The sequence below is a fragment of the Phyllobates terribilis genome, unplaced genomic scaffold (assembly GCF_046119375.1).
Source record: "Phyllobates terribilis strain yellow unplaced genomic scaffold, ASM4611937v1 Scaffold_5__5_contigs__length_657084704, whole genome shotgun sequence".
Classification (NCBI taxonomy): Eukaryota; Metazoa; Chordata; class Amphibia; order Anura; family Dendrobatidae; genus Phyllobates; species Phyllobates terribilis.
Window position 1 is genome coordinate 473,545,413 of NW_027362765.1, and position 24,691 is coordinate 473,570,103.

The following is a 24,691-nucleotide window of genomic DNA, read 5'->3' on the forward strand; positions in this document are numbered from 1 at the left end:
ATATACCACTTGTTCTTATAAAGTATATATAGTGTATAGTTTCATAGGTTGAAAAAAGATCTAGGTTCATCAGGTTCAACCATTCTCCACTAATTTAGTCTTTCATGACATGCACCATACATGATCAGCTGTCATGTGCCCCTAACAGCAGCGGGTGGAATCGCGATCTACCCGCGGCTGTTAACAAAGCATTTAACATGGCCGCGCCACAAATCCCGCCCATTGGCACCCGTCTCACATGACTGCGGGTCGCCTATGGGTTGGCACGACAACCCGGGGTCTGCAGGAGACCCCTGCGGTTGTCATTGCTGGGATGCTATGAGTGCCGCCCAGTGGTCGGCGCTCAGTGCAGGTGAGCATTTCTGCTACACACAGGCACACACATTTCTGTTACACACATTTAATTTGCTCCTGTTCTGAGAAGCCAGGAAATTCCAAAGCCCAGTGCCAGTAGGAGAGGCTACCCTGAGTGAGAACTACTCCTCTTCCCTGCTGACTCTGTCAGTGTCCGTTTCCTGTGGCAACACCCGTTTCATTGAATCGGCCTTTTTGGACTGTGGTTCTGCAAGAAATTTCATACAATGGGCCGGATGAATCGTTACAAGATCTACAGAGTACTTTCGTGGTATCATCCGTGGATGGGAGAACTCTATATGAAAGCCGTTAGTTTAGTTTCTGAGCCTGTAGAACTTCGGATAGTAATGTTACACTCGGAAAAGATCTCATTTTATGTGCTTCCAGGACTGTCCCATTCCCTACTCCTGGGCCTGCATTGGCTACAAGCACATGAGCCTGTCTTCTCCATAAACCCAAACCCTTCCTTTCTGCACCAATTTCAAAGCCACTTATTTTTTTCCCTAAGCTCCTGCTGTCTTTCCAGTGATCCTCGTGGCACTGGCAGTATTTCTGAAAACACCACCTTGGAGATCCTGGCCTTTAGCTTCTGTCCTAGTTCCCTGTAAACATTTTTATATACCATGACCACCTGGTTTTTCCCAGCACCACCCAGCAATCTGTCTATCCGATCCTCAATATGCCAAACCTGGGCACCCGGCAGACAACACACTGTTCGGCATTCATGGTCTCAGGGGCAGATGAGCCCGTCTGTTCTCCTAATTATAGAGCCCCCTAGCACCAACATCTGTGTGGCCTTTGATGCACTCCTATTTACTGTCACACAAGGTGAGGGAAAGACTAAGTGCAACACGAAGGGAAGAGGGTAAGGAAGCCCAAAAACTAGGGAAAGGGGGAGTGGAGACCCCTAGGCAGATCTAATATTAACCTGCCTACCCTACCATCCCTATATAGGTTCCACACCTATTGCCGAGCAGGAACCTAAGCCCTGAATGTCCCTAGAGCTTGGCCCTAGATAGGGAGGGGACAGGGTGAGCACTAGTCAAGCCCCACTACAAACTAAAGACAACAAGGTAGACAAACAAAGGGGATGCACTTAGCTTGAGCAGACACCAGAGAGATAACGCCAACTGTCCTCCAAGGGCATCAGAGAAAAAACTAGCTAACTGCTAGTGCTCCAAGCCAACACAGAGGTACATAGAACTATCACCGGCACCTCTCTGGAGAAGCTGAAAGTTTTTAACTACCAAGCAAAGGTGTGTCAATCAGCAGCAGAAGGTGGAGGTAGCTGCTTGGTCCTAAAGGAAGAAGGATACAACAATACCAAGGAGATGAAAGGACCAACAAGGAGTCTGCAATGCCAAGCCCAGTAACCTTCTGCAGCCTGCTCCAGAGCGACTGTCTTTCACACCTGACACACCCATGATATTTCCCTCCTTCCTACAGCAGTCATTTTCCTGGTTGCTAGGTGCATTGCATTCCTAATATCAGCCAAACAGGCATATTTACTAGGTTGTGACAGATCAGGACTGGGCTCTCTGGCACTTTTCCCCCTACCTCTTCTTCTAACTGGTACCCAGCTACCTACTTCTGGGTCCTGATCTTCCCCACTTCTACACTCCTCCATATCACTGGCCTCAACCAAAGCATGCTCAGTGAGCTCTAATTTCCTCGCCAGGTTTGCAATGCTCCTGAGTGTTGCAAGCTGCATATTTAGATCCGTTAACTGGGCTTCCAAATATGTAACTCGCTGACATTGAGAGCAGACATATTCACCCGCAAATGGCTATTCAATGCATACATACATCTCACAAGAGGCACACCTGGTAGCACTGTCCATGGAGCACATACTAAATGGGGATAAACAATACAGATAGAAGCAGAAAAATAATGGAAAACTAGAAGAGAAAACACCAAGCTATGCTCTTATGTTAAACTATGATATTGAGTTTAACTATGCACTTACAGTGGGTACGGAAAGTATTCAGACCCCTTTAAATTTTTCACTCTTTGTTTCATTGCAGCCATTTGGTAAATTCTAAAAAGTTCATTTTTTTTTCTCATTAAAGTACACTCTGCACCCCATCTTGACTGAAAAAAAACAGAAATGTAGAAATTTTTGCAAATTTATTAAAAAAGAAAAACTGAAATATCACATGGTCATAAGTATTCAGACCCTTTGCTCAGTATTGAGTAGAAGCACCCCTTTGAGCTAGTACAGCCAGGAGACTTCTTGGGAATGATGTAACAAGTTTTTCACATCTGGATTTGGGAGTCCTCTGCCATTCTTGATTGCAGATCTTCTCCAGTTCCGTCAGATTGGAAGGTGAACGTTGGTGGACAGCCATTTTCAGGTCTCCCCAGAGATGCTCAATTGGGTTTAGGTCAGGGCTCTGGCTGGGCCAGTCAAGAATGGTCACATAGTTGTTCTGAAGCCACTGTGTGCTTAGGGTCATTGTCTTGTACGAAGGTGAACCTTCGGCCAAGTCTGAGGTCCAGAGCACTCTGGAAGAGGTTTTCATCCAGGATATCTCTGTACTTAGCCGCATTCATGTTTCCTTCAATTGCTACCAGTCGTCCTGTCCCTGCAGCTGAAAAACACCCCCATAGCATGATGCTGCCACCACCATGTTTCACTGTTAGGATTTTATTGGGCAGGTGATGAGCAGTGCCTGGTTTTCTTCACACATACCGCTTAAAATTATCACCAAAAAGTTCTATCTTTGTCTCATGAGACCAGAGAATCTTATTTCTCATAGTCTGGGAGTCCTTCATGTGTTTTTGAGCAAACTCTATGCAAGCTTTCATATGTCTTGCACTGAGGAGATGCTTGCGTCGGGCCACTCTGCCATAAAGGCCCAACTGGTGGAGGGCTGCAGTGATAATGACTTTGTGGAACTTTCTCCCATCTCCCTCCTGAATCTCTGGAGCTCAGCCACAGTGATCTTGGAGTTCTTCTTTACCTCTCTCACCAAGGCTCTTCTCCCACGATTGCTCAGTTTGGCTGTATAGCCAGGTCTAGGAAGACTTCTTGTGGTCCCAAACTTCTTCCATTTAAGGATTATGGAGGCCACTGTGCTCTTAGGAACCTTGAGTTATGCAGAAATTCTTTTAGAAACTTGGTCAGATCGGTGCCTTGCCACAATTCTGGCTCTGAGCTCCTTGGGCAGCTGTGAGGTCTTATATAGACAGGTGTGTGCCTTTCCAAATCAAGTCTTATCAGTTTAATTAAACACAGCTGGACTCCAAGGAAGGAGTAGAAACATGTCAAGGAGGAAATGGACAGCATGTGACTTAAATATGAGTGTCTGACCAAAGGGTCTGAATTCTTATGACCATGTGATATTTCAGTTTTTCTTTTTTAATAAATGTGCAAACATTTCTATATTTCTGGGTATTTTTTCATTCAAGATGGGGTGCAGAGTGTACTTTAATGAGAAAAAAAATGAACTTTTTAGAATTTACCAAATGGCTGCAATGAAACAAAGAATGAAAAATGTAAAGGGGTCTGAATACTTTCCGTACCCACTGTATCTGCAGCCCTGCACTTAAAATGCAGCCCCCGCTTCGCTCAGCCTTCTAGCTAGAGTCACTGGAACTTGTATTTCTACAACCAGCAAGGTGTGACAACTACAAACACACAAATCACAAGACACTTAAATCACATGACACTTAAATCACAAGATGCCCTCTTTTGTTTTTCTTTAACAGCAACATAGACAAACAAACAGATAATACGCCAAACCAATACAACAATTACACAGTTATCACAAACTATGATATTTTGTTTAACTATGCACTTATCTGCAGCCCCGCACACAGTGGCGTAACTAAAGTCTGATGGGCCCCGATGCAAGATTTGGACTGAGCCTCCCCCATCCTGGTATATATTTATGTACTCCTTCCTGGTATATATGTCCCTTGTCTTGGACCACATCTTGGTATATATACAGTGGGGAAAATAAGTACTTGAAACATTGCCGAGTTTTCCCACATACAAAGAATGGAGAGGTCTGTAATTTTTATCGTAGGTACACTTCAACTGTGAGAAACAGAATCTAAAAATAAAAGCCAGAAAATCACATTGTATGATTTTTAAATAATTAAATTCCTTTTTATTGCATGAAATAAGTATTTGATACAATAGAAAAGCAGAACTTAATATTTGGTACAAAAACATTTGTTTGCAATTACAGATTTCAGACATTACATGTAGTTCTGGAGCAAGTTTGCACACACTGCAGCAGGGATTTTGGCCCACTTCTCCATACAGATCTTCTCCAGATCTTTCGGGTATTGGGGCTATCTCTGGGAAACATTGACTTTCAGCTTCTCCAAAGATTTTCTATTGGGTTCAGGAATGGAGACTGGCTAGGCCACTCTAAGACCTTGAAATGCTTCATATGGAGCCAATCTTTAGTTGCCTCGGCTGTGTGTTTCAGGTTATTGTCATGCTGGAAGATCCAGCCATGACCCATCTTCAATTCTCTTACTGGAAGAAGGAGGTTGTTGGCCAAAATCTTGCGAAACAAGACCTTATCCATCCTCCCTTCAATACGGTGCAGTCGTCCTGTCCCCTTTGCAGAAAAGCACCCCCAAAATATGATGTATCCCCCCTCCATGCTTCATGGTTGGGACAGTGTTCTTGAGGTTGTATTTATCCTTTTTCTTCCTCCAAATATGACGAGTGGAGTTGATACCAAAAAGTTCTATTTTGGTCTCATCTGATAACATGACCATCTCCCATGCCTCCACTGGATCATCCAGATAGTCATTGACAAACTTCTAACAGGTCTGGACATGTGCTGGTGTGAGCAGGGGGACTTTTAATCCATGATGGTGTAGTGTTTTACTAATGGTAATGTTTGAGGCTGTGGTCCCAGCTTTCTTCAGGCCATTGATGAGGTCCTCCTGTGTAGTTCTTGGCTGATTCCTGACCTTTCTCAGAATCATCCTTACCACACGAGGAGAGAACTTGCATGGAGCCCCAGACTGAGGAAGATTGACTGTCATCTTGTGCTTCTTCCATTTTTTAATAATTGCGCCAACAGTTGTTGCTTTCTCTCGAAGCTGCTTGCTTATTGTCCTGTAGTTCATACCAGCCATGTGTAGGTTTACAATTTTGTCCCTGGGGTCCTTAGACAGCTTTTTGGTCTTGGCCATGGTGGAGAGGTTGGAGTGTGAATGATTGAGTGTGTGGACAGGTGTCTTTTATACAAGTAACAAGTTCTAACAGGTGCAATTAATACAGGTAATGAGTGAAGAGTAGGAGGGTTTCTTAAAGAAAACTAACAGGTTGCTGGATGGTAGGTGATCAAATACGTATTTCATGCAATAAAATGCAAATGAATTATATAAAAGTCATACAATCTGATTTTCTGGATTTTATTTTTAGATTCTGTACCTACAATAAAAATTACAGACCTCTCCATTTTTTGTAGTTGGGAAAACTTGAAAAATTGGCAGTATATAAAATACTTATTTTACACACTTTATCCCTCATCCTAGTATATATGTCCCTTGTCCAGGGCACCAATCTAGAGTCTATAGCCCCCATCCAGGTATATATGTTCCTTATCCTGGGTCCCATCCTGCTATATATATCCTGCATCCTGATATATATTGAATATCATGGGCCCCATCGTGGTATATATATCACCCATCCTGGGATATTGATATATATGTCCCTTATCCTGGGTCCCATCCTGGTATGTATCCCCCATCCTGGTCTATGCCTCCCGTTTTGCCGCTGTTCTTTAATGCATAGAAAAAAAAACAATTACAAGTATACTCACCTTCCCTCCACTCCCCCACCACGCAGCATCCTCTTCTGAAGCTGGCAGCTGAGTTCAGCGTGCCAGCGATGAGAGCACATGACGTGTCTGCCATGCACCCCCCAGTCATGTGCACACTGACATCAGTTGCTGGCCTCTGATGGGCCGGCAGCATGATTTGCTGCGCACGAACCAGACAGGTCTCTGCACCATAATACACTTCAACTAAACGTGCATCCGAGAAAGCACCTCTGCGACCGTGGTCATTATGCCCCTGCACACACTTAAAATGTAGCCCCACTTCACTAAGCAGCCTTGCTAACTACTGCTACACTGAATCTGCACACACTGGACTGTATTCTCAGGCAACAAACCGTACACCATTGCAGAGTTGTATCAGAGAACTTGGTGGCGGCTCTGAAGCTAGGCAAGCTCGCATGTACCATGCCTGGCCCATCTGCTCAACTTAGAGGTTCTGCAGTTTCTCAAAATCTACACGGATCTGCCAGAACTGCTTGTGAAAGTATGCCGCATGTGTGCCCAATTTCAGAAAGTCAGCTACAGCTTCCGCCTCCCTGGCAGGGCTTCAGCAGCGTTTGCAGCTTCCAGCTCACTGACTGGTGTGCAATGTGACTATGCATTGGAAATCAACGTTGCAGATGGTTGGAATGATTTTGAGCAGCAAAGAGCAGTTGTTGAATACAAGCTTCAACACGTCCGTCGGCATTCAGGTCAGCCTCCGCACATAAGAGATGATGAGTGGGCATGGATGTCTGACATCTGTTCCCTCCTCCAAAACTTTGAGGACTCCACCAAGATGGTGAGCGGCGATGACGCCATAATTAGCGTCACCATCCCACTTCTCTGTCTACTGAAACGCTCGCTGCTCACAATTAAAGAGGAGGCATTGCAGGCAGAACAAGGAACTTTACAGGGTGATGCTACACAGCCCAACCTCATCTGAGAGCGGATTGGGTGAAAATGAGGAGGAGGAGGAAGAGAACATAGACAGTAATACTCTTGGTGAGAACAGGGAAGTCTTTGCTGTTGGCAATCTGGCACGCAAGGCCGACTTTATGTTCCCCTGCCTTCAATGTGACCTTTGCGTTGTAAGCATTTTGGGCATTACAGAAAACTGGCACGGCACGAGAGAATTCTTGGAGACGGAGGTGTGAGGTTCTGATTAAGGAGGATGTCTGTCTTAGATCAGTTGCAGAACAAAGGGCACAGGAGGGGTGATACGCAAAAATGAGGGAAGAGATATAGGCCGGTGCAGAACTGTGGATAGCTTGGTGGGTGAGAGAGATGAGTTTGTATTGTATTCTTTAGTGATTGTTTAACTTAACCCGTGCAATAACTGGCACAGGGTAGAGGCATCGGTGAAGCGGCTTAATAGAAATATGACCCTGGCTGCTGCATTCGGAAGGGATTGGAGAGGAGACAGTTTGTTTAGAGGGAGGCCGATTAGATGAGAGCTGCACTAGTGAATAAGAGTGACAGAGTTTTTGCAGTATCAAAGGTGAGAAAAGGTCAACTTCTGGAGAAGTTTTTAAAGTGCAAGTGATATGAGCGAGTGAGTGATTTTCCAAGTTGAATAAAGGAAAGTTGTGTGTCAAATATGAATCCAAGAAAGCAGGCATTCCGAGTGGGAGTTATGGTGGTAGCAAAGTCAGGTATAGGTAGGTGTTAAGGGTCCGGGTGGTGGAACCTCTGTGCTGTGATACAAGGAGGGACCAGAGGAGCGTAAATAAGTGCCTACCCGAACCAACCCTGGCTACACGGCGGCTTAATCAACATGCAGTGCGCGCACCCCTGGCAGATGCAGCGAGGGAGCTGGAGGACACCGGACCGGCACCGCGGCAGTGAGGGGTACTACAGTAGGTTAGCACAGGGAGAAAATTGAAGGAGTTCATTTTGGGAGATATTAAGTTGAGGCTCTTGTTGAAGAATTATATAAAAAAAAAAAATTCCCATCTGACAACGCTGACGGCAGAGGTCACAGTACGACAGTTCATTGGACAACCAAGGAGTACAAACGAGGAAGACACAAACCAGATGCGGCAGAGGCAGGAGAACGCTGTCAAAGATCTGGGACTGTTTTCTCAGACCCTCCCAGCACCCATGCCCTGATACAGGGGGTACTCTGACAAAGAAGGAAAAGTTGTGGAACATGCAAGCTGGACACGTGGCAAGAACTGTCTTTCTACGCCTTGGATGTCCTGGCCGCTAGTGTTTTGTGAGAGATAGTTTTTACTGTCGCCGGGGGCATTATAACTGATAAAACTGATAGGCGCATCCGCCTGTCAACTGAAAATGCTGACAGGCTGATTCTTATAAAAATGAACAAGGGCTGAATTGGGTCAGACTCCTCAACACCACCAGATAATAGCATCAAACATAAACCCAAATCCAGAGGTTACTTTTTGGGGGGTCTATTCCCATGCACCCATTCACATCCAGACATGGGTATACCCTTCAGGAATTGTTCTATTCTATGTCACCCTCCTCCTTCTCCTCATCCTCCACCACCATATCACCATGGAGACCATGATGCAACACCCACATAATTTTTTTTAAGTGTGTTTCTGATTAGAGACGAGTAAATATTTCAATATTCGTTTCGGAATACTATCGCCATTTTTGCAATATTCGCCAATGTAATTGTCGAATATTCGCCAAACATTGCCAAACGCCATTGGATTCAATGGGTGCCAAAACCAAACGTATACACAACACCTTCAAATGGGACCAAAAGCTGCCAAAACACATCAATTTAGGGGCAGTCACCAGGAAAGTACCATCAATTGACCCAGAGTACAAGTAGTGTAATTATTATTCATTATTATAGCACCATTTATTCCATTGCGCTTTACATGTGAAAAGAAGTCACTGACTGGTACAGAGCAGAGAGGACCCTGCCAGAGAGGGCGCACAAACAGTCACCCCAGGCAGATGCAGCAAGGGAGCCGGAGGACGCCGGACCGGGACTGCGGCGGTGAGGGGAGGCAGAGATGTTGACGCTACAGTATTCCCCCCCCTTTCCGCCCCCTCTTCTTCAAGCCTGCAAGAAATTTTTCCAGAAGAAGAGTAACATTAATGTTCTCCCTGGGCTCCCATGACCTCTCCTCAGGACCAAACCCCTTCCAATCCGCAAGAAAGAAAGTCTTTCCACTTACCCTCTTGATGGCCAAAATGTTCTCTACCTCAAAGACATCCTCAGCGGAGACTGGAGCTGGAGAGGTACCTGGATCTTCAGAGAAAGGATTAAGGACTTGAAGAGAGACACATGAAAGAAATTGGGGATCCGTAAGGAGGCAGGGAGTTTCAGCTTGTATGCCACTGGATTTATTTGGCTCAGAATCTCGAAAGGACAGATGAACCGTGGGCCCAACTTGTATGATGGTATCTTGAGATGGACATATTTGGGGGAAAGCCAGACCTTGTCTCCCGGACGAAATAGAGGCAGATCCAGACATCTCTTATTAGCATCCACTCCGAGGACTGTAGCAGCGCAGCTTTAGGCTGCGTGCCCACTATCCGTTTTTCTAGTCTTTTTGCCACGGAGTTTCCGCAGTGAAAACACTTAAACGCTTGGTAATACGTGCCCCATGGTCCCCAATGATACACAGTGTTCGAAATTATTATGCAAATAATATTTTCTCAGATTTTCCCAAATTACCTATATGAATTGCAGTCATTGTAATTTTCCAGTCAAATAACTTAGAGTACAATTGAAATGTTTTTGTACAAACTGCCTATGATAACAGTATATTTTTAAAAAAATAAAACAGTCAAACTGCACTCAAAATGCATGTTCCAAATTATTATGCACAGCAGAGTTTTCAACCTTTTCATTTTAATAAAGAACAAAAGAATGGTCATTTTTTAAATTATAAGCATTAGCAGGTTATTACAAACTGAAATCAAACAGTTTTCAACTCAAAACTTTATTCTAGGTGATGTTACATTTTGCACATAGGACCCCTTGTTCGAAAGGAGCTTCTGAGCTCTCGCGTCCATTGAATTTGTCAGGTTTTGGATGGTTTCTGCTTCATTTGTTTTGCATGAGGACAGAATACCCTCCCAGAGCTGTTGCTTAGATGTGAACTGCCTCCCGCCATCATAGACACTCCTTTTGATGATGCTCCAGAGGTTCTCAATGGGGTTGAGGTCAGGGGAGCATGGGGGCCACACCATAAGTTTGTCCCCTTTTATGCCCATAGCAGCCAATGATGCAGATGTGTTATGTGCAGCATGAGACGGTGCATTATCATGCATGAAAATGATCTTGCTGCGGAATGCACGGTTCTTCTTGAACCATGGCAGGAAGTGCTGTTTGAGAAACTCCACATACATTATGGAGTTCATCTTTACCCCTTCAGGGATCCTAAAGGGGCCGACAATCTCTCTCCCCATGATTCCAGCCCAAAACATTACTCCACCTCCTTGTTGGCGCCGTAGCCGTGTTTGCATGGGGTGTCCATCAACCAGCCATCCTCCACTCCATCCATCTGGACCATCGAGCGTTGCACGGCACTCATCGGTGAACAAAACAGTTTTGAAGTCAGTCTTCATGTATTGTTTGGCCCACTGGAGCCGTTTCTGCTTGTGTGCAGTGGATAGAGGAGGTCGACAGGATGGCTTACGCACAGCTGCAAACTTCTGAAGGACCCTGCATCTTGTTGTTCGGGGGACGTTGGAGGCACCAGCAGCTTCAAAAACTTGTCTCCAGATGTGACAGCTGTGCATGGGAGATCAGCGCAGGAAAGTGGACAGGTAATTATTTTTTTTTTAGTAAATTAAGAATTTATTAAAATGGTCTGTTTTATTTCAATTAAATTATTTTTTTCTGGTTGTTTCTGTGTTTTTTTTAACTCTTTGTAGGTTAGTAATCTTCTAGATGCCCCTCATTACTAACCTGGGCTTCATGGCAGCTGACGCTGATATGAACCCCACCACTATTACCCCCTGCCACCGCACCAGGGCAGCGTGGAAAAGCAAGGCTAAGTGCCAGATTTGGCGCAGAAATATGATGCGCCAAATCAGGGGCGGCTGAGAGCTGATATTATAGCCTGGGAGGGGGCCTATAACCATGGCCCCTTTTTAGGCTATTTATATCAGGTCGCAGCTGTCCGCCTAACCTTTGCTTGCTACAATTTTTAGGGGGAGCCCATGTCGTTTTTTTGGGGCGGGGTCTCCCTGTATAGTAGCCAGAAAAGGCAAAGCGGCTAGCCTTTGCTGGCTTCAATTTATAAGGGGACCCCACTGTTTTTTTTTGGGTGGTCCCCCTGTACAATGGCCAGTAAAGGCTAAACTAACTGCTGCAGTCTGGTAATAATAGCAAGGGAAGGGGCCATGGTTATTGGCTACTTCCCGGACTATTAACATCAGCCCTCAACCGTCTGCTTTCCCTCTGCGGGAGCCCACGTTTTTTTTTTATTATTTATTTAAATGAAAGATTATTGGACAGCGAATGTGGGTTCATTCACTGAAAGCTCCTGCATACGCTGTAAGGCCAATTTCTCACGTCCACATATCCACGTCACTGCAGATATGCGTGACCGAGCATGCTTCGGAATGGGTCTGTGTGTGGGTCTCCGGTATGTGTGGAAAATGTCATCACCACTCGTCCCGGAGATTCAGACGTGTGAAAGAGCCATAGAACATAGGGGGGGATTGTTGTGTGTGTGTGTGTGTGTGTGTGTGTGTATGCGTGCATGTGTGGTCGCATGTATATGTGACACCCCAGGGGTCTGGTTGCCACAGTGATAGAGATATTACGTCTGAGAGCAGGTGGGAGGTCTCTTGGTCAGGGATCCTATGCATGCCACACCTCCTGCCCAGTCCTGGGAGGGGAAGAACTTCCCCTATATAAACCTAGGGCTGAAGCAGGGTTAGTGAGTAGAGAAGAAGCAGAGGAAAGAAGCAAATATAGGAACAAAACAACAGGAGCTCTGTGGGAGCGGTGTTACAAGGAGTCAGGGGCTGGCAGCTGCAGAGCTCGCCCTGACTGAGAAGCTTTCTTACCGGACCCGGAGTCCGAGGATGTGGGGACTAACTCCTACCCAGCAGCAGAAACCGACCGGCAGGGGATTGCAGGTCCTCTGGCCCAGAAACCCGAAGGCACGGTCACACGCGTGGGACCAGCACCGCCATCGTGGAGCGGAAGCCATTAGAAGGTCCCGAGTCACCGGCCATACGGGTGAGCACCACACGGTACACTCAGGGACGTGGGCTACTTATACCCGCCTCTAGCAAGGTAGCCAGAAGAGTACAGTTAGTTGGGAAGGCCTACAACTCCGCCTGGCCAGGGGAGATCCCATCTGCTCAAGGACTGACCAGGCCCCGATTGCTAGCAAGTACTCCGGGAGGGTCTATCTTTGTCACCAGTAAAGACCCTGAACTACACCGTATCGTCTCTGAGTGGTTCCTGCTACCCCCATCATCCACGTCGGCTGCCCTGAGGCCATATCCCTCCCGTTGGGGGTTATACCACCCACGCTGCATCACCCTTCCACCGGCCTCAGCGGTCTGCCCTGCAGCGGCAGCTCCATAGCTGCATTCAACGGGTGGCGTAGTCATCCACCATCTACTGCTAATAGACTGCCACTTAGTCTGACTCCCTGGGCACGGACCGGGTCACCGCCACGAGACTACTACCCCCATCTGATCCGGCTCCGGGTAGGCTCCCGCGTGCGCAACGCTGCGCGACTCAGGCCCAGGGGCGCGTCAACTTTTGGCGTAGTCGGCAGGATTTCGTGCCCGCAACCACCGGGTACTGCGTGCCTGAACAAGAGACTTTCAAACTCACCTGTGGTGAAGATTCCCGCCATCCGGCACCATTTTCAGCCTTCTTCCCGCCATCCGTGAAGATTCCCGCCATCCGGCGCCATTTTCAGCCTTCTTCCCGCCATCTGTGGAGTTTTCCCGCCGTTGGACGCCATCTTGAGGACGCCGCGCGGGAAAAAGAGGGGCGTGGACTCCGAAAAGCCCGCGAGAACTGAAGCCCCGCCTCACGTCCGGACGTTGCGTCAGGTCCTGGAAGGAGCCCAGCAGACGCCGACGTCACAGGAGCGCGATGGAAGGTCCTCAACCCTGACGATCCACTGCGGAGCCGCGGCCTACGGAAGAGGATCATCGCAAGGTAAGCCACGGTCCACTAGGGGGGAGAAGGATGTCGGATACGGAGGAGAGCTTCACCGCACCAACCCCCGCCAGCGCCACCGCTGTTGCGGTCATGCCTTTCACCATGCCCTATATCCCGGGGGCAGCCTGGCTACCCCAGTACTCAGGGGAGTCACATACCCTGCAGGGCTTTAGAGAAAAGCTGGATAGCCTCTTCCAGGTGTACCCCCTCACAGAAGAGCAAAAAGTGAGCATCCTGGTGGCCCAATTAACCGGGGCAGCCCGAAGGGAGGTAAAGTCCTGGCCACCTGGGGGGAGGACTGTCGCAGGGATACTAACCCGGCTGAGGGACACCTTTGATACCCGCACCTCAGCCGAGATCAAGCTTAGATTCTACGGGTGCAAACAGCGGGCACATGAGAGTATAAGGGACTATGCCCTGAACCTACAAGAGGCCCTGAGAGCCGTTAAACAGACCGACCCTGACGGCGTGGGAGACGAGGACAGGCTGTTGACTGAACAATTTATAGACGGTTTATATTGCAATGCCCACCGAACCCAGTTGCGGGCAATGGCCTTACAGGACCCTCATCTGGGATTTGCACAGTTCAAGGACAGAGCCATCCGGGTGCTCCGAGAACCGGCACCGGATGGCGTTGTGACCCACAGGCGCCCAGCTATCACTTACCACCAGGAGGCGGCGCCCTTGTCGGCAGGGCCTGTGGGGGCTGATGCGCAGGCTTTGAACAATGACCCGGCCCTAGACCTGCACCATCAGGTCCAAGAGCTAGCTAAAAGCGTTGCTGCGCTAACCCGAACTGTGCAGTCTTTACAGGTTTCTACTCCAGGGAAGATCCAGCTGGCATCCGGACCGGAGGACATCCCGTGGCGTCGACCAAGGAGGACCCCACCGGCCAGAGGAAGACCCAGTGACCGATACGACGAGGACGGACGACCCATCTACCGCCGCTGCAATCAACCCGGAAATATGGCAAGGTACTGTCCTTTAAACTGGCACAACCTGGGGGTAGAGGGCCAACCCCCAGGAAAAAGATCACCAGGCCCATCGAACTGGCGCGACAAATATGTGGGAGGACGTCCAGTCTTGCCTGTGGTACTGGATGGCATCCCTATGAGTGCCCTACTGGACACCGGATCACAGGTCACCACCATCCCGTACGTGCTCTTCAAGCAGTACTGGAATGACTCGGATATTACCCGCTACCCTGACGACGATTTGAGTATCATCGCCAGCAATAGTCAGCCCGTGCCACAGATCGGATTTAAAGAGGTGACCATTAAAATTGGTAGAGTTGAACTGGCAGCACAGGGACTGATCATTGTAGACATTGACAAACACGAGAGTCACCCAAAGATAACTCTAGGAACTAATGTAATTGAAAATTGTCTTGCAGAGGTGATTTTCCTTTTACAGCAGGTTGCCAAGAACGCCAGCTCCGGCGAGCAGCGAGTGCTCCAAAAAGAGATCCGGGCACTGATGCGACGGCAACAGGTGGAACTCTCCGGCGGAGTCTTTGGTGGATTTACCGGGAATCCTTTGTACATAGTTGGAGCGTAACCCAGGACGGACTAAAGACTGTTAAGGACTCGGGGTAGGACAGACCCCCTACCTGGTTACGTCTCCCTGTTTTGGTGAAATGGACACCTTGCTTTTCTTCAAAACTGCACCCGGTTGCGGACACGCCGTAACCATCCTTATGTGTTTTCTTATTGTATTATTATTGTTTATACCTTGTTATGTTTTTCTAAAAATATGTTTAGTCCCGGAGTACTAAATTTCACTAGGGGGGAATGTGACACCCCAGGGGTCTGGTTGCCACAGTGATAGAGATATTACGTCTGAGAGCAGGTGGGAGGTCTCTTGGTCAGGGATCCTATGCATGCCACACCTCCTGCCCAGTCCTGGGAGGGGAAGAACTTCCCCTATATAAACCTAGGGCTGAAGCAGGGTTAGTGAGTAGAGAAGAAGCAGAGGAAAGAAGCAAATATAGGAACAAAACAACAGGAGCTCTGTGGGAGCGGTGTTACAAGGAGTCAGGGGCTGGCAGCTGCAGAGCTCGCCCTGACTGAGAAGTTATCACCGGACCCGGAGTCCGAGGCTGTGGGGACTAACTCCTACCCAGCAGCAGAAACCGACCGGCAGGGGATTGCAGGTCCTCTGGCCCAGAAACCCGAAGGCACGGTCACACGCGTGGGACCAGCACCACCATCGTGGAGCGGAAGCCATTAGAAGGTCCCGAGTCACCGGCCATACGGGTGAGCACCACACGGTACACTCAGGGACGTGGGCTACTTATACCCGCCTCTAGCAAGGTAGCCAGAAGAGTACAGTTAGTTGGGAAGGCCTACAACTCCGCCTGGCCAGGGGAGATCCCATCTGCTCAAGGACTGACCAGGCCCCGATTGCTAGCAAGTACTCCGGGAGGGTCTATCTTTGTCACCAGTAAAGACCCTGAACTACACTGCATCGTCTCTGAGTGGTTCCTGCTACCCCCATCATCCACGTCGGCTGCCCTGAGGCCATACCCCTCCCGTTGGGGGTTATACCACCCACGCTGCATCACCCTTCCACCGGCCTCAGCGGTCTGCCCTGCAGCGGCAGTTCCATAGCTGCATTCAACGGGTGGCGTAGTCATCCACCATCTACTGATAATAGACTGCCACTTAGTCTGACTCCCTGGGCACGGACCGGGTCACCGCCACGAGACTACTACCCCCATCTGATCCGGCTCCGGGTAGGCTCCCGCGAGCGCAACGCTGCGCGACTCAGGCCTGGGGCGCGTCATATACACACATGCGTAGATATCTCCATATGTTTTGCGTGTGTATGTATATATATATATATATATATAATATACATACAACCCCTGGCAGAAATTATGGAATCACCAGGCTCGGAGGATGTTCATTCAGTTGTTTAATATTGTTGAAAAAAAGCAGATCACAGACATGGCACAAAACTAAAGTCATTTCAAATGGCAATTTTAGGGCTTTAAGAAACACCAAAAGAAATGTGGTACTCAGTAAGGGTAATTTATTTTCAGACCAAGCAGAGGGAAAATATTATGGAATCACTCAATTCTGAGGAAAAAATTATGGATTCATGAAAAACAAACACACAAAAGAACACTCCAATACATCACTAGTATTTTGTTGCACCACCTCTGGCTTTAATAACAGCTTGCAGTCTCTGAGGCATTGACCTAATGAGTGACAAACAGTACTCTTCATCAATCTGGCTCCAACTTTCTCTGATTGCTGTTGCCAGATCAGCTTTGCAGGTTGGAGCCTTGTCATGGACCATTTTCTTCAACTTCCACCAAAGATTTTCAATTGGATTGAGATCCGGACTATTTGCAGGCCATGACATTGACCTTATGTCTCTTATTTCAAGGAATGTTTTCACAGTTTTTGCTCTGTGGCAGGATGCATCCTTTCAATTGATGGGATAAGAAAACTGTCCAAAATATCAATGTAAACTTGGGCATTTATTGAAAATGTAATGACAGCTATCTCCCCAGTGCCTTTACCTGACATGCAGCCCCATATCATCAATGACTGTGGAAATTTGCATGTTCTCTTCATGCAGTCATCTTTATAAATCTCATTGGAACGGCACTAAACAAAAGTTCCAGCATTATCACATTGCCCAATGCAGATTCGCGATTCATCACTGAATATGACTTTCATCCAGTCATCCACAGTCCACGATTGCTTTTCCTTAGCCCATTTTAACCTTGCTTTCTTCTGTTTAGGTGTTAATGATGGATTATGTTTAGTTTTTCTGTATGTAAATCCCATTTCCTTTAGGCGGTTTCTTACAGTTCGGTCACAGACATTGATTCCAGTTTCCTCCCATTCGTTCCTCATTTGTTTTGTTGTGCATTTCCTGTTTTGTAGACATATTGCTTTAAGTTTCCAGTCTTGATGCTTTGATGTCTTCCTTGGTCTACCAGTATGTTTGCCTTTAACAACCTTCCATGTTGTTTGTATTTGGTCCAGATTTTGGACACAGCTGACTGTGAACAAGCAACATCTTTTGCAACATTGCGTGATGATTTACCTTCTTTTAAGAGTTTGATAATCCTCTCCTTTGTTTCAATTGACATCTCTCGTGTTGGAGCCATGATTCATGTCAGTCCACTTGGTGCAACAGCTCTCCAAGGTGTGATCTCTCCAAGGTGTGATCTCTCCTTTTTAGATGCAGACTAACGAGCAGATCTAATTTGATGAAGGTGTTAGTTTTGGAAATGAAAATTTACAGGGTGATTCCATATTTTTTTCCTCAGAATTGAGTGATTCCACAATTTTTTCCCTCTGCTTGGTCCGAAAAAAATTACCCTTACTGAGAACCACATTTTTTTCTTGATTTCTTTTAGTGTTTCTTAAAGCCCTAAAGTTGCCATTTGAAATTACTTTAGTTTTGTGCCATGTCTGTGACCTGCTTTTTTTTCAACAACATTAAACAACTGAATGGACATCCTCCGAGCCCGGTGATTCCATAATTTTTGTCAGGGGTAGTATCTATCTATCTATCTATCTATCTATCTATCTATCTATCTATCTATCTATCTATCTATCTATCTATCTAATCTAATCTTTTATTCCCCCTCTTTTTTTAAAAAAAAATTATTTACTGACGGTATGTTATACACTCTAGATTAAAAAATCTGGGACAGGGACAGTGATGTCTACAAAGACAAACAGAAAAAAAAGGATGTTTGCGCCGCTGTTTTGAGGGAAATGTATCCCCAGTGGGTGCATGCGGAACCAGATGCACAAGAGGAAATTAGTAAGTTTTGATTTTTGCATTTATTTGTACAATATTTTTATATATATTTGTAATTTCATTTTTGTTGCTAAAGCAGTACATAAATTGTTTTTTGTTTTGTTATTGCAGTGGCTGATATCAAAAGTAGGTGGCGATCGGTCACCAACCGCCTGGTGAAGTATCACCAGGCGGTGAAAAGTGGCTTATCGCCACGGAAAAGAAACGTGCCTTTTGCAGACGAGCTGGCCTTCATGTTAAGCATCAGGAGTTTGCGGAGGTAATTTCCTAATAAGCATTATTAATTGAAATGTTTACAAAAATGTTGTATTAACATGCCTTCTTTTTTACCTTTTATTTTATACAGAACTGAAGGCAATATTAGAGCCCCAAAACCAGGTCCACAAGAGGACACAAGTGACGCGCCCCCTGGGCCGTATATGTAGGGGAATACCCGGAGCCGAGTCTCTGCGTAATGCTGGGGGTTGTAGTCTCCATGGCGGCGACCCGGTCCCGTGGCTCAGGATGGTCAAACCAGTGGCGGATCTGTTTATTTGGGTTTTGTAATACTTAAATATCCGACTACGCCACCCGTGGACTGCGGTCACTGAGAACTGCCGCTGCGGGCAGACCGCTGAGGCTGATGTTGTGTGCGCAGCAGGGGGGTAGTATAACTCCCCACGGGAGGAGTATAGCCTCAGGGAAGTGAGTGCAGATGGTGGGGGTGATGGTGCGCGGGAGCAGCAGTAATGACTCTGAGTCCAGTGATGCAGTCCAGGGTCTTTACTCACAGTTTTACACTCCAAGCCACTTCTACAGATGATGTCTGCCCACGTCTTGCTGTGCTCACCATTTGAGGGGCTCGGCCAACTCCCAGGTAACTTTGGAGTGCTTTTCAGGACCCTCTTCGTGTGTCCTTTCTCTGGCCTGTCGTACCCCACAATTGACCACGTTTCTGTCCAACTGCCTCGGGCCTTGGCGGGCAAACGTATGTTCCGTTTCCCTGGGTCCTATGTGGTGCCCTCCTAACGGGTGTAGTGAGGGGCCGTGCATGTACAATGCCACGGCCTCCGGTTACTAGCTGAGGGTAGTTGCTCTCCTCCACTAGATGAGGGATCCGGTTCCCTTTTCTTGGCCTGACCCCCCTACTCTGGTAGCGGCGGGCGTGCGGTGGCGGCTGGCCGGTCCGCACCCCTGGGGTCCCTTCAGTCTTCTCTTAGAGCTTCCTCCGTTCTTCTCCCTTCTTTCATTCTCCTCCAGGCCCAGGCCTTAAGACTTGGCCTGCCTGCGGAGCAGAGCCCATGCTGAGCCTCTGCTCCCAGCCTCCTTCTCTCTCTCTGCTCTTTCTACTCCGACTCCCTGACTCACTCACTCTAAGATGGTGCCCAACTTATATACTCTCCTATACAGTGCACCCGGGATCTACTCTCCCCACCCACACACTACCGGGTTCCCCCTTTCTAGGTGTTCACTCCCCCCACTCCAGCCAGGGACAGGGGCGGTTGTGCTCACTCCTGGGAGCATGGTTGCCCTGTCCCCCGGAAATGTGGTGTAGTGCATGTGGGTGTTAGGGTCCTGAGCCATACTCCATCCTTACCTGGAAGTGAGATATCACACCCCTGGGTGAGATGCAATACCTCTGTAGTGACCGAACCATCAGGGCGCTACACAAGCGCGGACCATGAACAAGAGGAATCAAGGCAACTTCTTTACTGTTTCCTCGCCGGATCATTATGGTTGTCTGTCCTTTTCTACCGCTGGTTTGGCCGCTGCCAGTTGTCCCACCGCTTCTTCAAGTCCTGCTGACATCGTGCCGGTTTCGGGTACTGCTGCTACTGTTACAAGCGCTGCTGGTAGCTCTACTGGTGATGCGTCGAGGCCCACTGGGAGGGGGGCTGGTTCTGCTCGTCCCGTGGCATCAAGAAAGGCGGCACCAAAAAAGGCCAAAAGCCACGAGGGTGTGACTAGTGTGCTTGAAGCCCTCACTAATCGAACCCTCAGTCTTGTGGACAGGACAACACAGGAAGATGACCTGGATAAATTTGCCTTGTCCACAGCTGGCTGCCTCAGGTCCAAGCCACGAGACAAGCAGAACATGTACATGACTGCAGCCAACGCTGTGGTCATGACAATTGATGGGACATCAGTTATGCCCTCGCCCCCAGCCCTACTTACTGGGATATTTAATCTGTTCAATCCCAGTGAGCCTCCACCACCGCCAGCATCTGCAACCCAGCATTTTGGGTAGATTGCAGCTTACCGGCCTGAAGAAACGCAAGCCACTTATGGTCGCCAACCAGCCCCTGGAGCATCAGCACTTCGTCAAGGACCATCTCCAAACAGTAGCTTTTCTCCAGAAATGTTTCCTGGGTATGGCTATGACCCAGATTATCATAATTTTTAGTTACATGATTTACCCCCACACTGTCATCATTTTTGGACCATAGCAAATACAGACAGCACCTGTAGGTTGTTTGATACACAATTTTTTAGAGAATGAGACAATGCGCTAACAAACACCTTTTCTTATGGTCACCTATACCAGGTTTCAGGCATAGGGGACTGTAAGAAAAGGTGTTTAGTTTTATATAATTAAACAACTTACAGGTGCTGCCCGTATTTTATGGCCCTAAACTGATGACAGGTCTGCCGTACACAATGTGTCATATATTCAAAAGTTATGGGCAATGTTTGTCCCAAAAATTCCTATAAAAGTTTGTTGTTTTTTTAGTTAAAAAAAATTGAAACAGTTGATCTATATTATATATAAAAAAAAATTATTTAAACTATTTGTGTTCATTTTGCTTTTCAAGTGTATATGTGGTTGGATTGGGTTATAACTGAAAAAGTGGTCCCCTGATCTGCGCTGACCATAGCGCAGGTCAGGGGAACGCTAAATTTTGAAAGTTATTCAGCTACTCTACATGTGTGGTCGGCTGTATACAGTCATTTTTAAATTAGAACTATGCTTGGATATTTTTTTCGACAACAAACTTTTGGATGGATACTACTCTCAACATTGTTCTTTGCTAGTTCTGCTCTTAGCGCAAGCAAATGACAATGGTGAGTGATGACTTTAATAGACAGTACTTGGGAAGAACGCACTAGTAGTAACGCCAATTCCCAGGCACTGATACGTGTGGGTTGTTCACACACACGTATTTGAAAAATGTAAACACGGACATGGATATCTCATGCATTTTTTAAATTTTTGGGACAAGTACATGTAATATCTTGACGTGTGATGCACTGCTAAGCCATCTTGTGACCACAATTTGTGACTGAGAATAATCAGAGGTGGGGGTCCCAATGTAAGTGTATGATTGCCAAGTTCTATCCTTGTTGGGCCTGTCATACACTTACACTTTTGGGTTGACGTATGGTCCTAAAGCGATACGTAGAAGGTGAAAATTCAAGAAATATTGGAGACAAGATTAAAAATTAAACCAAATTTTTTTTATTTTTCAAAACATTTTGTGGGCATTTTTGGAAAAAAATAATCGTCTGGAAGTTCTTCTTTTATTCAGATCTTCTCTACTGGTCAGGCTGCTCAACACCAGCACAGGAGTATTGACATTGCACGGCACCTTCAGGACTCATGAAGTAGTCAGTGAAGGTTTCTCGCACCCTGGCACCAGAGTTGGATTGCCTTCCCTGACCCGAGTTGACAACTGGAATTAATTCAGACAGCTGTGACTCCTCATCTATCTCTGTGCTGTATTCATGAGCACAGTTGTGGAGTACACAGCATGCCTTAATTACATTGTCAACGGTCTGCGAATCCAACTGGGCGGCAGTGTGAAAGATCCTCCACTGACTACAAATGATTCCGAAGGAGCATTCCACATATCTGCATGCACGACTCAGCCGATAATTAAAAGTCCTCCGCCGGTCATTCAGTGCCCTTCGTGGGTATGGGCGCAGCAGGTTGGTGTTTAAGGGAAATGCCTCATCCGATACCATCACAAAGGGAACTGGATGTGTGGAACCCGACAAAGGTCTTGAGGCTGGGAGCGTTCTGCCATCTTGAAGAACTTGCAGCCCAATTTGTGATGATCGAAACACCCGAGAGTCCCCAGTTTTGCCATAAGCACCAACGTCAATGGTAACAAATTTGTAATGTGCATCATCCACCACCATCAAGACCACAGAAAAATATTTCTTATAATTAAAGAAGCATGATCCTGATCGTGGTGGCTGCTGAACTCTCACATATTTGTCATCAACAGCACCTATGCAGTTGGGGAAATTGGCCACAGTTTGAAACCCTGCTGTGACCTGCAGCCAAGTCTCCTCGGTTGGGGAAGGCATCACGATGGGCTGCAACTTCTGCCAGATGACGCTACATGTGCACCTCACAATTCTGGAAATGGTGGATATACCAACCCTAAATTGGAGGTGCAGTGATGTATAGCTCTCTCCTGTGGCCAAAAACCTGAAAAGGAAAAATATAAAATTAGAAAAAGAAAAGGAATACAAGCCAACACTATAATTCTCCATTATTGATTACTATGGAAAAAATTACGGACTTTATTACAAAATACTATTCCAGCAATGAGCGCCATTTTTTTAAATTTTTTTGGGCTTTGGTTACACATTTTGTAGGTGTTTTTTCATCTTTTGTTTGCTCTTGAGTTCACACATATCAATTCTATTCTGTTTTCATTTCGTGGCTGTGTTTGCCTACGATGTTTGCTCTAGAGTTCACACATCAGTGACCTTTTCAATCTGATCTCTGTGCATTGTTATATCATGGCCAAGCAAAAAATAGGCACACAAAAACAGTAGATGCAGGGGAGCAGTCACCACAGGGTGACTAACAAAACCAGGTACACCTGACAGGAGGGGTGAGCTGCTGTGCTCTTTCATGGGTGGTGGAACTACTGTCATTGTTCCTATGTGATTATTAAAATACAAAACTGCACAAGGGCTCTTTCACACGTTAGTTTCTTCAGTAGGAGTGGTGACAGTTTCCAGACATACCGGAGACAAGAGACATAATGATTGCTATTACTTTATTCTTAATTTTTACAGGTGGGGACACACTACTAACCCCCTCATCATGGTCCCTGCTGGTGCTGAGCACAGGGCCAGAAGAGAACCATGATGAGGGCAGCATTCAGCACCGACTCCTGGGATTAGAGATTGTAGTGCTGACTCCCAGAAGTCCGACCATGTGATCCAGGTGCAGTACAAGTAACGCACACAACTACAACATGGAAAACACACACGGGCACACGGGGAACGGATATCTCTGGAACATTTTTGGTAAGGTGCTGGAGATATGTGTACATGTGAAACCGGCCATGAATGATAAATGCAGAATTGGTGGTGTTTCTATTTTAAAAATTTATTGTTTAGCACGTGTTTTTTTCTCCAATTTAGGACAATAATAATGTGCAAATGCTGACACAATAATTATTCTGGCTGTGGCAGCATATGTTGTTTATATCTAAAAATAAAAAAAAACACATATATATATATATATATTTATATATATATATATATATATATATATATATATACGGAAACATTCAACTTACCGCAAGGTGATGAGCAGCCTTTCCTCAGCAGAGATGACCGTCGCATTATGGTGTCACTGTAGTCCAGGTCAGGAGAAATAAGGCTTAGCAGCCGATCAAACGCAGCAATGGTCAGACGGCAAAACTGCTGAAATTTTTCTGGAAAACTTTATTAAACAGAAACAAAAAAAATAAATATACACACAGATTAAAATATAATTTGTAACATAGCATACCAACAAAAACTCCTTAAAAAAAAAAAGGTACACACAGGTGACAATATCCTTTTTTCTCATATATCTTGCCTCCTTAAATCCTGGTAAAGAACATTGAAGCGGCCCTTGTCCGCCCTCTCCTGCAAGATAGGGTTCACCCACTTTTTTTTGGGTCTTCTTCTCCTCCTTAACCGTTCCTATGGAATAATAATAGGTTAGTACACACTACATAAAAATAATGTAACCAAAAAAACCATCTACTTTAAATTTATTACCTGCTCGCTGTAGTAGAGCAGGAGATTTAAGGCAGTCAGCAGCAAAAGGTGCATGCATGGTCTGCTGAGACGCAGGAGCTGCATTTCCTGTGCCATCCTGTCTATTGCAAAAAACAAAATGGTGAAGAGGGGATCAACTAGGAAATGACATCAGCAGTTTCACTTTTTTTTTTTTCACTAACTTTATTTGTGTTCAAAAACGCTTGAAATATGCTTACAAAAACGCATGTAAAATCTGCATGCAAAACCAAATCAAAAACGCGTGAAAAACTCACCTAAAAAACGCATGCGTTTTTCTGGCAAGGGAGATGCAGAAATGGTCAGGAAAATTTCTGCTTCATTTCTGCATCGTGGGCACATAGCCTTAGTGTCTTCCCAAATCACCGAAAAGTCTCTGACGAGAGACTCCGCAGCCGGATTGTCCACAGAAGTAGGAACAGGAAACGGGATATTGAGATGCTGACCGAACACCACAAAGAACGGAGACTTGGCTGAGGACTCACTCACATGGTTGTTGTAGGAAAACTCGGCCCAACGCAGAAGTTCTACCCAATCGATATGATGAGCGTTGACAAAATGCCGAAGGAAACTAGTGAGGATCTGATTGATACGTTCCACCTGGCCATTGGACTGAGGA